Genomic DNA, 16,024 nt, shown 5'->3' with positions numbered 1-16,024 from the left:
GGCTATATCCAGTCATTGAGGGAGAGTGGGACTTAATGACAGCCCTTTCTAAGGTTCTGTTCCACATTACCTTCTTGTGACCTGAAAATGTCACTGGATGCCGATTTCTCATTCCAATCAACTGCCAAACTGGATAAAAGCAGTTCCTTACAGAAACCCAGATGCTGCCTCTAACCTAAACTGAGCTCAGCGAGTACATCTTAGCCTCCTGTTCCCCCTTTGCAGTCAAGGAAATAGCAGTTGATATCTTAATTGCTGTATCTGGCAGAAAAATCATACACCTGTTGACGGATTGGCTCAAAACAATTTTAAAAGGAAACTTCAGAAGTAAGACAAGATTCTTCTCCGGCCAGCACCACCTGAGACAGGCTACCGAAAGGTAGACGCAGTGCCCTGGGTTGATAGGATGCTTTTCCCCATGAGTACAGGTGCACGTCACCATGCTTCCTGACTGATGTGCGGTCAGCACCTCCTCAGACAATATTAGAACAGGAAATCCCACAGAGACCTGCCAGAAATCATCTCACCAGGACAATAGTTCCGGTTTGTGAATAATGCCTGGATAATGTATTTATAAAAGATGTTGGAGATTTTGAACCTTGGCAAATGATATATGTTTATAAATCCATTCTTAAGTGGACACATATTGTAAATGGGCAGGTCAGCTTACTGGGGATATCCTGTAAAATGTCTTTAATAAATATGTAATTAAGGAATAGGGCTTGATGGCTTTTCTGGATGGAATTCATGTTACAGCTACCTTCAAATCCAATAGCTCAGGCTTGTTTGTTGAAGCTTCTTCTGACCTCAGGAGAATGACTGTATTCCCCAACTGCTACCACAAACGTTTATCTCATTCTGTGTTTTCTTGGTTTTCTAAAGTCTAATTGGGCCACCTCTACCTACACGTGCTCAGCTTTCCAGTGATTTATTTCATATGTTCCTTCTGCTCATTTCAATTTGGAATTTGTTCCTATCATTCCCACATGTCAACAGGTTACTTTAAATTCAGCTGTCTTATATAGGGCCCCAAGAAGACCATGATTTTCATACCAGGGAAAACAGTTACAGAAAAATAAGTTCAGTATTTGCGTGAGCTAGTTAATTCCAAAGTGTTCATTTCCCACGGATCCCTAACTCCTGCACAAATGAAACTTGAGAAACCTGTCTCCTCACAGAGGCCCTAATGGTGTCAACTCCTTCTGCTTCTCAGACAAATCTTCTGTTTTCTTTTCCGTGCAACCCCAACTCTCTTCTAAAGAGTGATGATGCTGAGTGCTTCATAAACACCCTCAGCCCAAAGTGGAAGCATATGCTACTCAGAAGCTTTTATCCCCAAATTCTGTAGATCAGCTTCTCGACACAATTGTCTCACGTGGATGGCTCCCAGAGTCAGCTGTTCTCATCCATCTCCTTCTTCTTATTAAGGACTACTGTTCAACTGTTTGAACAAATGGAATGCTCTGAAATGTTCCTTTAAGAAAATGCTATAGCTATTTTATTTTTTTAAAAGACACAACACCATTTAAATATGAGATTGTATTGGGGCACCTGGGTGGCTCAGTCGGTTAAGCATTCAACTTCAGCTCAGGTCATGATCTTGCTGTTCGTGAGTTCAAGCCCCATGTGGGGCTCTGTGCTGACAGTTCAGAGCCTGGATCCTGCTTTGGATTCTGTGTTGTCTCTCTCTGCTCCCCCCCTACTCATGCTCTGTCTCTCTCTCAAAAATAAACATTAAAAAATTGTTTTCATATGAGAATGTATTAATTTTACCAGAGAAATGATGACTAAGTATTCAAAAGACTTAGTTCCCATAAAAGATATAACACCAGCACTCTTGTGGTGCTCAATTAATGAAGCGTTTGAGTGATGCGGGAATACCAAGGCTTTGTCAACAAAGAATGAGAACATCTGGGTGAAAAAGTCAAATAGCATGATGCCAGTAGTTCACACTGAGAGGTCACATTTCAGATAGAAATGTTTCTCTTTTAACTAATCATTTTGTTATTTTAGCATCTCCATCAATAAACTTACGCAGCATTTGGTATAAAGCAATTTCTAAGCTCTTTGCTTCCCCTAATAGCCCTCCTGACAAGGTAGCATAATATTATTGCCATTTGATAGATAACAACTGATACCTACAGAGTCAGCTAGGTTTGACTGCCTCATGGCCAAGACCGGAGAGTAGCATGGCTCTAGCCTGATTTGTCGCGGTAGCATTTCAGCTTGACTGCAGTATTACTAACAATGGGTATTGGCCAGCCTTGCTTCGGTAGCCTCTTTTTTTTCTTTTTTTTAAAAATTTTTAAACCTTTATTGATTTTTGAGACAGAGAGAGAGAGAGCATGAACGGGGGAGGTTCAGAGAGGGATGGAGACACAGAATCTGAAACAGGCTCCAGGCTCTGAGCCGTCAGCACAGAGTCCGACGTGGGGCTCGAACTCACGGGCTGTGAGATCATGACCTGAGCCGAAGTCAGACGCTCAACTGACTGAGCCACCCAGGCGCCCCGGTAGCCTCTTTTTAAGCAGGGATTTTGGCAGTACACTTCAGAGCAAAGTAGTCGTCTCTTTTCTGTGGCCAGGGAAGCTTTGCAGCCATTTTTTATTCCATGATGTTACCTTGTTAGTTCTTCGGCAACAGCAGACACACATTGCATTCTTTTCCGTGTTGCTTGTGAGTAGTTACTGAATCTGACCTGTTTTTTAATGCAAACATTATGCAGACTGCAACCAGACAATGGGAAGTCTGTTTGCAACCTGAGCAGGGCTGGATGCAGTCTTTCCCAGTGGGTATCTATCGTTTCAGGTGCTGCTGAAGAATTCATTGTCGAATTTTCATTTTTCAACTGTTTGTTAAAACCACATACCAAGTCAAATTTAATTAGTTATATTCATCCGGCAGATGGTACAATATTCTATAATAAAGTATAAATTCCTTTACTTAATTGAGTAATGCATTTCATATGATCTCTTTTACAAATATCAAAACTGATTCTCCTTAAACAGCCTTGCGCATTATTTGGATACAGGCCCAAACAGGTTAAAATTGATTTAATACTTTCCCCCCTCAAAGAACATTATGTAAATGAAAGCATGTCTGCCCTGAGTGACTTATTTTAATGTCTGCTTCTACATGAATTACATCTGCATCTGGGAGAAAGAGGTGGGAGTAAAATTGTGCGGGAATAAGTTTCTGAAACTTTGAATGCAACATGTTACAGAGACGGTTGTATTTAAATAATACAATTTGTTTCTCACTGGAAGAAACTAATATCCATTATTAGTTTCCTGAAATCAAGTCTTTGATAATATTAGATATATGCTTCATAGATCTGCTGATTTTCCTTCTAGGACAGCCAATTAATCTGGACATTAGAACTGGGATGGGGGTCCTATCTCTGTATGTTAATTGCACATTATTACAGGCATCTGTAGCACCCAAACCATTATGGACAACATGGGATAAATAGAATATTGAATTCTTGGTAGATCCTGGATTGCTTCTTTACCACCCAAGGCTCAAAAGGGATTTCATTTCTCCCCTAAACATTGTATCATCACTTGCTGCATGTGCCCGCTTTTTCCTCAGGTAGAATCCATAAAAGGGTACAAACTAATTCACCGAATGCAGAAGTGGAAGAAATTTTATGCATCTTTTATTCCAGAGATGATATATATTCTGTACATCCACTAGAACTGCTTTGCTCCAGTGCCTGCGGTAGCCGTTGGTAATCATGGCCCATGTGGCTTCTTAGTCTTCTTTGACAAAGCCCTCCAGCCAGGAAGTGAAACTTGTCTGCCATCCTCTTTGTTTCTAACTCTTTTATTATGCTCATAAGGAACTTAAGCCACAAAGACGTTTTGTAGAACCCTTTAACTCAGAAGTAACTAACGTCCAGGATAAGACTAATAAATATCTCAACTCCTAGCCAGATATTTTCCCACCACATTATGTTACCTCCTGAATGAAAAAAAACCTATGGCACAGACTGATGGGGAGGAAACAGAACTTTCCTCCACCTTAGTACGTTAAGTAGCTAGGGCCTACTAATTAAACTGGCATAAAACAGATGAACAGGAAAAAAAGTTGCAGTTTTTACTGATGTGAATATTTTTTTTTTATGTGCATAGGAGAAGTGACAGAAAAGATGTGAAAACGCAAAGAACTAGTTAGCAAAAGAGATTATATACCATTTTAACAAACGGCAATACATTGTAGAGAAGTGACTAGAAAGGGGAAAGGAGATTTGGGCTTCTAGTGGTGATAAGTTGTGGGAAGGTGAGTAGATGTACAAGGAATAAATATAATGGAAGACAAGGGCTATTTTGGTAAGGTTTGTTTATACTGATTCCTCTCAGCGTGACCCTCTGTCTTTGGTTGTAAGAGTTGGTTTTCTCTTCCTGGAGTCCTTCAACAAAGCAGAATTTATGCCCTGATTTTAGACATCTGAGGGGAGGGCAGAGAACTCTTCTTGCGCGTGTTAATTCTCAGTTGCCTTCAGCTTAAAGTAATCATTATGCCAAAGTGCATCTTTCGCATATTATACATCTTTTGGGGTAGCACAGTCCGATCCTTTTTAAACTATGGAGAGTGAGGATATATAGCCACTATGGCTTCATGTTTCTTGGCTAACTTAGTGAAGGCACTAAGCAATCCTTCCAGCCACATTCACAAGCCATCTGCCCACCATCACCCCCCACTTAATCTCTGGGTGTTCTTTCTAGGCCCTGCCACTTAAAGTTTCTACATTCCAGCTTTACTAGTCATCTGTAAATTATCTAATATTTTTAATTCTTTCAGTTTCTAGATGGAAAAGATTCTACTTGTCTGAGCCTTTTGTGCATCTCTTATGGACCTATGCCCTCAAGTTCCATGATCAAACAGTTCCCTTACTCCTGGTTTCCTGGACTAGAATGTACTACACGGGCTGATCTCTCAGAAGCCCTAGTGAAGTGCAAAAAGTATGTCTTCAGGGAGACAGATTTTGAATCTAGTCCCTGTTCTGCTATATACTGGCAGCAAGACTTTAAGCAGAACCATTATGGACACCAAATTTCAATTCTTGTATGTCACCTAGGCCAGAGTTGAGGCTCAATAAATGATGAATAGTGTGGTTTTGATGATGATGATGATGATGACCACGACTAGTGGTGATACACTCCTCTGTTTTATATAGTTTTCTCTAAAAGAATCTACTTAATTATCTACAGATTTCTTCCTTTCCCCTATTTCTTTCCCCCATCCTTCCCCTTTACATACAAATCAGACACAACCTTACTCAAATGCCTATAATATTCACTTATTTTGAAAAGACAACTATGTCTTGACTTAGATTTCACTGACTTCATTACATGCTAAGATGTAACATTTAACTGTCTTACACAAAAGTCAACTTAGGCATAGCTCTTCCTTTAGGCATCAAGAAGATAGGCCATCAGCAACTGGCATCCAAAGGCTGTATTGGTCTCTCTCCCCTATTCACTCATATCTCTTCCCTGTAATCTTTGGAGGAGAGTTAGTGGCTAGTTCAGTGTGTTTTACATCATAGTAGGCAATTATTTCTCAAAGAATAAATGAATTAATGTTATCTGGAATGGGAGATAGGAAAAAAATAAGGTCAATTCCCCAGCTGCTATGATTTGGGGATAATGAATATTTGGAAATTATTTGGACAAAGAAATGAAAATTACTTAATTGACAGTGATTAAAGCTATTTAATTGACCCTTTTCCCTTTGAAACATAAATAGATGATATAACAAGTTCCCATTTAGATGCATTTAAGCAGAAAGATTCATTTTCTTTTCTTTTTTTTTTTTATGAAAAGCCAAAGCACTGGATGATTCATATTTCTAGGAAAATATTCCTATAGGCATTTTCATCTCTGAATAAACATTCATCTTCAAAAGTATGTTTTTAATAAAAAGGAAGGCTTGTGCATTTATTTTATGACATTTCATGGTGAATGAGCTCCAGAGATTTTTTTTTTTTTTAAAGGTCTGTAGGGAAAAAGGGTAAGGGTGCCTGAGTGGCAGTAGGTTAAGTATCCGACTCTTGGTTTTGATTTAGGTCATGATCTCATAACTTTGTGGGTTCGAGTCCCACATTGGGTTCTGCACTGGCAGTACACATTGGGATTCTCTCTCTCTCTGCCCCTCCCGCACTCACTCTGCCTCTTTCAAAATAAATAAATACACATTAACTAACTAACTAGGTCTATAGGGCTCACCCTAGACATGCCTATGTCATAGGAAAAACTTGTTCTTTGCTTTCTACACACAGGACCAATCAATCCTAGCAGCAGGCAAAGAAGATGGCATAATTGTGGTATAACAGGAATTGTTCTGTAACATTGAACTTCTTGGCATAATGAACTGGTAATAAAAATCCAACCATTAAACCTATATTCTTTTGACAAGCTATTTATCTCCCTGTTACAATGTAGACAACTCTGTTCTGGGAGGGAAATATTTATTATGTTCTTTCTCAGGGAACATTTTCACTGAAGGAAATTTCAAAAACATGCCACTGAGTGGGAAAGGATATTTCCTATATATTCTCAATAAATGGCTCATAGATAGAATGAATATGCTAAACATATTTAAAGAAAGGTAGATAACCCAACAGAAAAATAGGCAAATGGCTTGAATAAGCATTTACAATACAGGGTGTTCTGGTCATGCCTATCATTGCTTAATAGGAAACCCTCAAAAAGATTAAATTTGTTTCCAAGTCAATCACTGAGTCCCCAAACAAACCTCCAAAATAATCATAGAAAGACAAAAATATCCAGCACTTGACAAGTGAAAATTCACACCATCTAGCATTTAATAGAAAATTACCAGTTGTGCAAAAAAAAAAAAAAAAAAAAAAACACAGAAAAATATCTAGAATGCAGAGAAAACTCAATAAGACGAGACCCAGAAATCACTCAAGTAATAGTAAAAAACAATATTAAAACAACTTTTATAACTGTATTCCATATGTGTAAGAAGGTAGAAGAAAACATGAATATGTTAATGACGGATTGGAAGATAAAAATGAGCAAAATAGAAATTCTAAAATTCCAGAGAGAAAGAAAGAAAATTTCAGGAGAGAAAAGTGAACCAAATGGGATTAATAGGAGGTTAGATGTTGCAGACAAAAACAGTAGACTTGAAGATGTAACAATAAACTTTGCAATAATATTAAACACAGGAAAAATATGGTTAAAAAAAAGTGAGCTATAAGGCAACTTCAAACTGCTTACCATATTTGTAATTAAAGTCCTTGAAGGAGAGGAGAGAGATAGAAGCCAGAGAAAAAAATTTAAACACTGGCCAATTATTTTTTCAAATTAGATAAAAATAATAAACTTATACTTCATAGAAGTACAACAAAGCCACTCCCAGAAATACGAAGAAGCTGATACCAAGATACATCACAATCGAGTGACTGAAAACCAGAAAAATCTTAAACCAACAGCTAGAAGAAAAAAATAGAAACACTATGTACATGGGAGCACAGGTATCAGTGATTGCCCTGGGAGAGCGGAGAAAAGGAGTAATAGGATTAAATAATTACAAAGGGGCACAAGGAAACTTTTAGGGGTGATAAATACATTCATTACCTTGATTGTGGTGATGGTTTCACAGGTGTATACCTTCATCAAAACTTATCAAACTGTACATTTTAAACATGCAGCTTATTGTATATCAATTATATCTCAATAAAGCTATTAGTAGCTTCATAATGAGAAACTACTACACAGCCACTAAAATAGATAAAATTAAAAAAATAGTACCAGGTATTATTAGCAAAAGTCAAATGTTCACACACTGTTATGACAGCATAATCAATAAATCACTTTGAAAAATTCTTTGACAGTGTATCTGAAGTTGAACTTGCAGCATACACTGTCCACCAATAATTATGCTACGAAGTGGATAGCCAGGAGAAATAAGTGTATATGTCTACAAGATTACATGTGCACGAGTAGGACTCCTCATAACAGCCTCTTCTGGAAAATCTCAAAATCCAAAAAAATAGAGTGGGTAAAGTATGGCATATTCATAATATAGAAAACTGTACAGAAAGTGAAGGAAAGGCTGCTAAACATAACCATCTGGATGACTCTTAGAGACATAATGTTTAGCAGTAACAAATGAGTATGTATCATATGGTTCTAACTATACAAAGTTCAAATAGGCACCACTAATTTAGGGATAGCAGTCATAATGATGGTTCCCTTTGTGGGAGGAAGTGACTGGGAAGGAGAACTAGAGGCAGTTGGGGTGCTGATTATATTTCTTCATCTGGAGACTGGTAACACATTTGTTCAATTACAATTTAAAAAGTAACATACATTTTATAAAAGACCCACAAAACAAAAGGAAATATATTGAACACTTAAAAAATTTTGTTTATGGTGGGGAGAGGAAAGAGAGAGATGGAGATAAAAAATGGTAGGAGGATATGAATAAAGAAGATGTGTCATATAGATATACACAATGGAATATTACTCAGCCATCAAAAAAGAATGAAGTCTTGCCATTTGCAATGATGTGGGTAGAGCTAGAGTGTATTATGCTAAGTGAAATATGTCAGTCAGAGAAAGAAAAATACATATAATTTCACTCATGTGTGGAATTTAAGAAATAAAACAGATGAACACAGGGAGAAAAAGAGAGGTAAACCAGGAAATAGACCCTTAAGTATAGAAAATAAACCATGGGTTAATGGAGGGGAGCTGGGTGGGGGGATTAGCTAAATGGGTGATGGGGATGAAGGAGGGTACTTATTGTGAGGAGCAGTAGGTGTTGTACATAAGTGATGAATCACTAGATTCTACTCCTGAAATTAATATTATTATATGTTAACTGGAATTTAAATAAAAACTTGGAGAAAATAACAAACAAAAAACAAAAGTGATGCATAGAAACATGAAAAAAAGGGTGGAAGGAAGGAAGGAAGGGATTTAACTGTGATGTATCTGCTTATGAAGAAGGTTATTCATATTTATAAAATATACTGTTAAGTATGAAATAGTATGTACCATACAAGGCATTCTTACTTTTTCAGGCCCAGATCTATCCTTATCTAAATGTCTACACTTGCTACACTCCTCCCATCCACCCTTTTTACTACCATCTTCCCCATTAACAATAACAACAAAAAGTTGACATTAATTATTTGGTGGTAAAATTAGATAGTAGGTATAGTTCCAAACACAGTTTAAAGAAATCCTGAAATCCTTCAACCAATATGGCAATATCCTGAGATCCCCATATATTTAATTATATCATTTGTCCTCAAAACCCATACTTTCATACCCTTTTTTAGAAAATTCTGAAGCTACTACATGTCTCAATAGTAGGCAGCCCACTAATTAGATAAGAAGTCCTAAGAATATTCCAAATTCTTAAAGAAAGTTTAACTGTGAACCACTAAAAATCAATAAAATGCACAATGAGGGGCACATGGCTGGCTCAGTCAATGGAGCATGTGACTCTTGATCTTGGGGTTGTGAGTTCGAGCCCCATGATGGATGTGGAGATTACTTAAAAAATAAAATGCACGAGGAAAAACAAGCTTACAAATCCTAAATCTAAATGAAGATTTCCTACTGAGAATGGAAATATTTATAACCCCCCCCCCCCCCCCACATTTCTAGCATACTTTTAAATGTTCAGACGCAGAGGGCCTTGTAATTTTTACTGTATTCTCTCTGAAACTTCCCTACCATTCACCTTCAACAGATAGATAAAAATGTCTATCTGTGTACAAATAGAGATATAATGGAATATTATTCAGCCCATGAGAAAGATCATGTGTGACAGTGTGGATGGGAATTATGCTAAATGAAATAAATCAGAGAAAGACAAATACTGTTATGATATTACTTATATGTGGAATCTAAGAACGTGAACTCATAGAAACAGGGTAAGTAGAAGGTTGTTATAGAAGGGTAGATGGAAATGGAAAGATGTTGATAAAAGGGTATAAACTTCTAGTTATAAGGTAAATAAGTTCTGGGCATTTAATGTACAGCATGAGAACCATAATTCACAATATTGTATTATGTACTTAAGAGAATACATCTTAAATGTTATCACCACAAAAAGAAATGGTAATTATGAAACATGATGGAGTTGTTAGCTAACGTTGTGATGATAATCATTTTACAATATATAGATATATCACATCAACACATTGTACACCTTCAACCTATACAATGCTACGTTTCAGTTATATCTCAGTAAAGCTGAAAAAAAATAGGAATACCTGAATACAAATAGATAGATAAGTAATATGTGATATATTCCTGTACTGGCAGATCATACACCCATTCAAAAAGAAAAAAAATACTGTAAAAACTGTAAAAAAAACTGTAAAAAAATAAAGTATATGGATTATCAGGTAGAACACTGAGCAGGAAGCTAGTGTCAAAGAATAATGGAAATTTTTGCTACATAGAAATTCAACTATGAATCTATTATGAGCATAAAATTACAGTAAAAAAGTTTAAACTACTACATCAAAGTTTGAAACAAATGAGAGTAGGCTCATGTACTCCGACAGAATCAGATTACATATTACAATATGAAGTGACGTTAGAGAAAGGTGTTTGTTCAGAATTCCATGAGAAATTTAACTCTAGTAATAGGTATCTATAATGAAATGGCACTTTATCAAATTACCGCAGTGTTCACTGCCAGGTATGTAATACATATTCAATATTATAAAATCAGCTTAAATGTGGGGACTCTAACATTCCAGTGCTGAAAATATAGACGTCCCTGCCTTTGACTCCAATCCCCCTATATATATGTCTGCCACCTAGTCTGGCTTTAGATGTCAAATGCAAATATTTAAAATTTGTTAAAATGAACGTTTGCCTAATGGTGAATGTGGTAACTTTGTCACTATTCTTCCTCATCACCGATAATTAAAAACTTAACTTCTTGCAAGATGATACTTTTAAATGACTTCTTACACAACACACTTGTTATTACTTCATCACAGGACATCTTATGACTTTATGTGAGCTCCATATCCTAGAGTTAGAGATATATAAACAGCATAAAAACCTATGTCTTATGCAGTGTTCAGCAAACTATAATTGTTCTCTCTTTGACATTTGCTTCCTATCTTCCGTATCTCCAAGTCCTTGATGTGCACATTGAAAATGTCACCAATTCCTCTGAAATTAACCACATCTTCACATTTGAACCAGACAAACCTTGTTTATTTGCCCAAATCACACATATTCAGGGAATTCCAAACTACAGACAGCTCCTTAAATTTGTATTAACTGTCTAGAAAAACACATATACTCATCCTGGTAGAAACAACATTGTCTTTCGTGAGAAATGTTTTCTGGCAGGGTAGGAAGAATCCTTTAAAACAAACATGTGTTCCTATATACTGCAGAATTATTAGACTTTGGTTAGATTGTTCTTTTGTTGGAGTGGGATAGTGTATCAAAGAATGAAGTCTTTTCCAGGCAGGGCAGTAAAGAGAAAACACACTAGTGAAAAAAGATCAATCCATACTGACACTTTGATGGCAAAACAAACTTAGGATCTAACCAATCAATCTTTTTCATCATTGCACACTCAGATCTGGCCAAGACAGCAATGCAAAGAGATGTGTTCATCTTCTCTTACTTCTGATGTTATGAGGGTAGTTTGCTTTTAAGCTATTTTGTAAAGTTGGGTGCTAATTTATTCCCTAAAGAACCTAATTTACATCATGATTATTTGTTATGCTCTAAAGTCAGATAATTGTTCTCACCTTTTCCTTCCCTTAACTCAGCTTTTTAACACCTTTTCTAGAGTCTGCATAGATGATTTTGTCATTTTAAAAATACTCTTTCAGGATGCTGTCTATCCAATTTGCAAGTTAAAGTACATGAAACGTGTTACTATCAGCATTTATAGATTTGTTTTGTATTTGACTACCATAAATTTTGTCAACATTTTTTTGACACTGAATGTAGACCATCCTAGACAAATGGTAGGTGCCCTCTCTGGTCCAGAGGATTGAAAATGATAGACACACATACATGTACACATATACCCTGTTGAAAAGTTAATCATAATAGTTACAAAGTAACTTTTCAGAATCAATTTCAATTCTCTGAAATTTTGAATTACCTATTAAACACTCTTCCTTCGCAAATAGTAATGAAAAGAAGAATGTATATACAATGTGTCTTACTTTCTATTTTTAACATTCATTGAAAAATATGGCCAAGTTCATTACCTCAAATGAAAGGAAAATTTCCATGCCATTATTTATTTTCAGAAGAACTCAATATCTACATTTAAATTCAAAACACAATAATATAGGGGTGCCTGAGTGGCTCAGTCAGTTGGGCATCCGACTTCAGCTCAGGTGATGGCCTCATGGCTCGTGAGTTCGAGCCCCACGTCAGGCTCTGTGCTGACAGCTCAAAGCCTGGAGCCTGCTGAGGATTCTGTGTACCCCTCTCTCTCTGCCCTCCCCTGCTCATACTCTTTCTCTCCTTCAAAAACCAATAAACATTAAAAAAGACAATAATATAGAACAGAGTTTCATCCTTTATATTAGTATTTCTTAATATAATTTTATTGCCTTATTACCCACTTAGGATTGTCTACACATTTTTTTTTCTTTTCTGGTTACTTACATGAAGCCATTTTTCAAGGAATATAATTCTGCATAGTATTGGCTTTGATAGAATGCATAATGTGTTCCTATCACTTATTATTACTATATTATATATTACTAATAATATTTTCATTAAATATAATATTCCTATGTAGGTAGAAATCTATTAACACTTTTTAGAGGGTTAACTATTTTTGGTGGGGGAAATAACTTGACAAACAAGATGCAGAATGTAGGATAATGAATGTGGACTAATACAGAACCCTCCCAAAAAAAGATTGAAAGAAGAAATAGTTAAAATCTGAAGAAGAAATGAATAGAAATCAAGAGAAGCAGGGTAAGGAAGACTAGAGGTAAGGAGGGAGAAATACTACAAAAAGATAGAAGATGGAAGGCTAAGCAGCAGGGCAAGGAGCCAAGAAGAAGGAAGCAGAAGGGAGGGAGCTGGAGAGCCAGTGCGAATTCCACATAGTGGAGCCCGCTGGCTCTGACCCATGCAGGGGAGGGGTTCAGAGCTCTGGGGCCAGGGTGTTAGGTCAGCTACCTTAATGCGCAGTGGGAGCAACTGCCATGCTGTGAAATCATCCAGGAGAGTGAAGTCAAGGTGTCCTGCACGCTAAGGCAGGAGAGATCTTGGTAAAGGAGACCAATGTACAGAGGGTGGAGTCGCAGGTCACAATATGTGGCGACATCCATGGACAACTCTATGACTTCAAGGAGCTGTTCAGTGTGGGTGGTAAGACCCTAAGACCAACTACCTTTTCATGAGAGAGTTTATGGAACATGATTTCTAGGCATTGAAACATTCCTCCTGCTGCTGGTACTTAATGTTTAATATAATGACCACATCACCAAGATCCTGGGGAACCACTAGAGTTGCCAGATCCCCCAAGTCTATGGCTTCTTTGCTGAGTGCCTGTGAGAATATGATTTGGTGACCGCATGGTGCTACTGCCCTGAGCTCTTTTGACTACATCAGTCTGTCAGCCATCATTAATGGCAATCTTTTGCGTGCACGGGTACTTTCTCCCTTCATCCAGACTCTAGACCAGATTCAGATGACTGACTGAAAGCAAGAGGTGCCTCATGAGGGGGCCATCAGACCCTGAAGAGAGCTTCTGGTACTGCCTACCTATTTCATGGTAATAGGCAGCCAAGGATGTTCGCCTGATCTGCTGTGCCCACCAAATGGTGAGGGAAGGTTACAGGTGACACTTCAATAAAACTGTGCTCACTGTGCTGTTTCTACCATTCTAGGAATGTGGCAGCCATCCGGGAACTGGATGAACACATCTCTGGAAAGATTTCATTATCTTCCAGGCTGCCCCGCAAGAGACATGTGGCATCCACTCCAAGAAGCTCGTGGATAACTACTTCCTGTAACCTTTTGACCCCTCTCCCCCTCCAATTCCTCTGGCCTCAGGCCACTGTGATTCTGCCCTCTTCTCCGAAAAGAAGCTGGGCTTTGGGGCTGGGGGACCATCGGTGACTCTGCTGTCATCCTCAAAGAGGACACTTCAAGAATGAGGACTTTTCCTGGAGAGGCTTGGAGCCTCAGCTCCATGTTCCTCTTGTTTCTGCCACTTGAACCATTAATGTGCCATTTTTCTCCTTCCCCCCTTTTTTCTTTGGTTTCAGATAAAATTTTGAGGAAAAAATGTATTGAATGAGTTTTAATGAGTAGATTTAAAGGAAAATACTAAATAATAGTTCAGGAGTTATTTAAATATGGAAAACCATGAAAATGTGGCTCCAATGACTACAAGTTAGAATACACTCTTCTATTTCACACTTCTTTCTGAGAAAGGTCCCTACTTTAAGGTTCCCTAGCTTGTGAATGACTCGAGAGTTAATTCCCATAAACTCTGTTATATCTCAGTCTATCAGATAAATTTATTTAATATTTATGTTGCGCTTGGAGATACATGTTTCATTCATTAACTTCATGATAAACTCTGGTGGGAAGCGATGCTCATCAGTAGAGATGAAATAAGATGTCTACAAAGTTTATATCAACTTATAGATTCCAGCCTCGAGTCTGTTCAAGTGCCCACCTCCAATGAACTTTACCCCTTCACCCACAAATTTGGTGGCCGTATTATGACATTCATCACATTCTCAGGTTTGCAGTTCATGAAAATGTGTGCACAATAAAAGAATGACTAATCTCAATACTTTTAATACAGATTTGAATGTATAGTTTTGCAGATGACGCTGCCTATGCGGTACGATATTGGTCAATCAAGATGTATGTCAGAGTTCCATGAGCAACAAGTTGGTCTCCACCTGCCCATTTTTAAAAACACAAGTGTAACATCTAGATTGTTCTTAAGGTAACTTCAATACCAAAATCCAATATTCATATCTACCTGCATCCTTTCTCAAGTTGTAGCTTTCTTCAGGTTGAGAAGCTTTGTGATTACAATGATGCCTTTTAGCTCAAGTGCAGTTTTGGGGACGATCAATGAAATTCTGCTCTGGAGCATACACTGTGACATAATGGGATTCAGTTTCTGGCTTAGTTTAGCTTTGAGTCAGGGGCTGAAGTTTTTGCAGCTTTAGTATGATGTTCACTAGTTTGCAGAACTTTGAGATCTATGCTAGAAAATAATTACACAAAAAAATAGGAAATGTACCCTATCTTTATCAAAAGAAATAAAAAAGAAAAGAAAGAAAAGAAAAAGAAATAAATGAGAATTTAACAAGGCTGGTAAGGTGACATGTATAAATATGTTATAAAAATAGTCTGTAATTAGATCCTAAGTTTTGGTTCTGGATTCAAGAGAAAAACTCTATATTAGTCTACATAAATATTGAGACAATTCAGAGAAAGGAGAGTCAGCATAAACCAAAGCAAAGAACAAGAGCTTTGGAATAAGACAACCCTAGGCTCACATCTTAACTGGGATTTTGATTTCTCCTAGGAACCTTAGTTTTTCTCTTTTTACAAAAAACTGTATTTCTTCTTACCCAGATTGGTGTCTGGCATTTTTCCTATTCTCCTATTCAGGCCAGGACAGCTCTGTTAAGGGTCTAGGTTTTCTGTAGGAGACTCAGTTCCAGCTTCTGCCTCCACACACTATGAGAGTCAGATTAAAATATTAAATTTTATATTAGTAATACCAAAACTCTAGTGCCCAAGACCTAGAGTAGGTCTCAGGTCTCCTGGAAGCAGCTAAAATATAAATGTACTTAACCTTTTTGGCTTAGATTTTTTTATTTGGCTTCTTTTTTTTGAGTAAACCTACGTAATTAAATTGTTTGTAATTTAAATCTTCTACTCATGGTTTTCTTTATGTGTTTGTGGAAGAAAGCTGAGTATCTGGTTAACTTAATTTTCCATACTGCCAGCATCTTCTGTAAGAGACATTTTGAGGCCTCTGTATTCCT

General features: G+C 37.3%; 1 pseudogene; it reads left to right on the top strand.

The window, feature by feature from the left end:
• Positions 1–10,660: 10,660 nt before the first annotated feature.
• On the top strand, positions 10,661–14,101 carry LOC125170599 (serine/threonine-protein phosphatase 4 catalytic subunit-like; annotated as a pseudogene).
• Positions 14,102–16,024: the final 1,923 nt, after the last annotated feature.

The sequence above is a fragment of the Prionailurus viverrinus genome, chromosome B4 (genome assembly GCF_022837055.1).
Source record: "Prionailurus viverrinus isolate Anna chromosome B4, UM_Priviv_1.0, whole genome shotgun sequence".
NCBI classification, from domain to species: Eukaryota; Metazoa; Chordata; class Mammalia; order Carnivora; family Felidae; genus Prionailurus; species Prionailurus viverrinus.
This window is presented reverse-complemented; position numbering and strand designations above follow the sequence as displayed.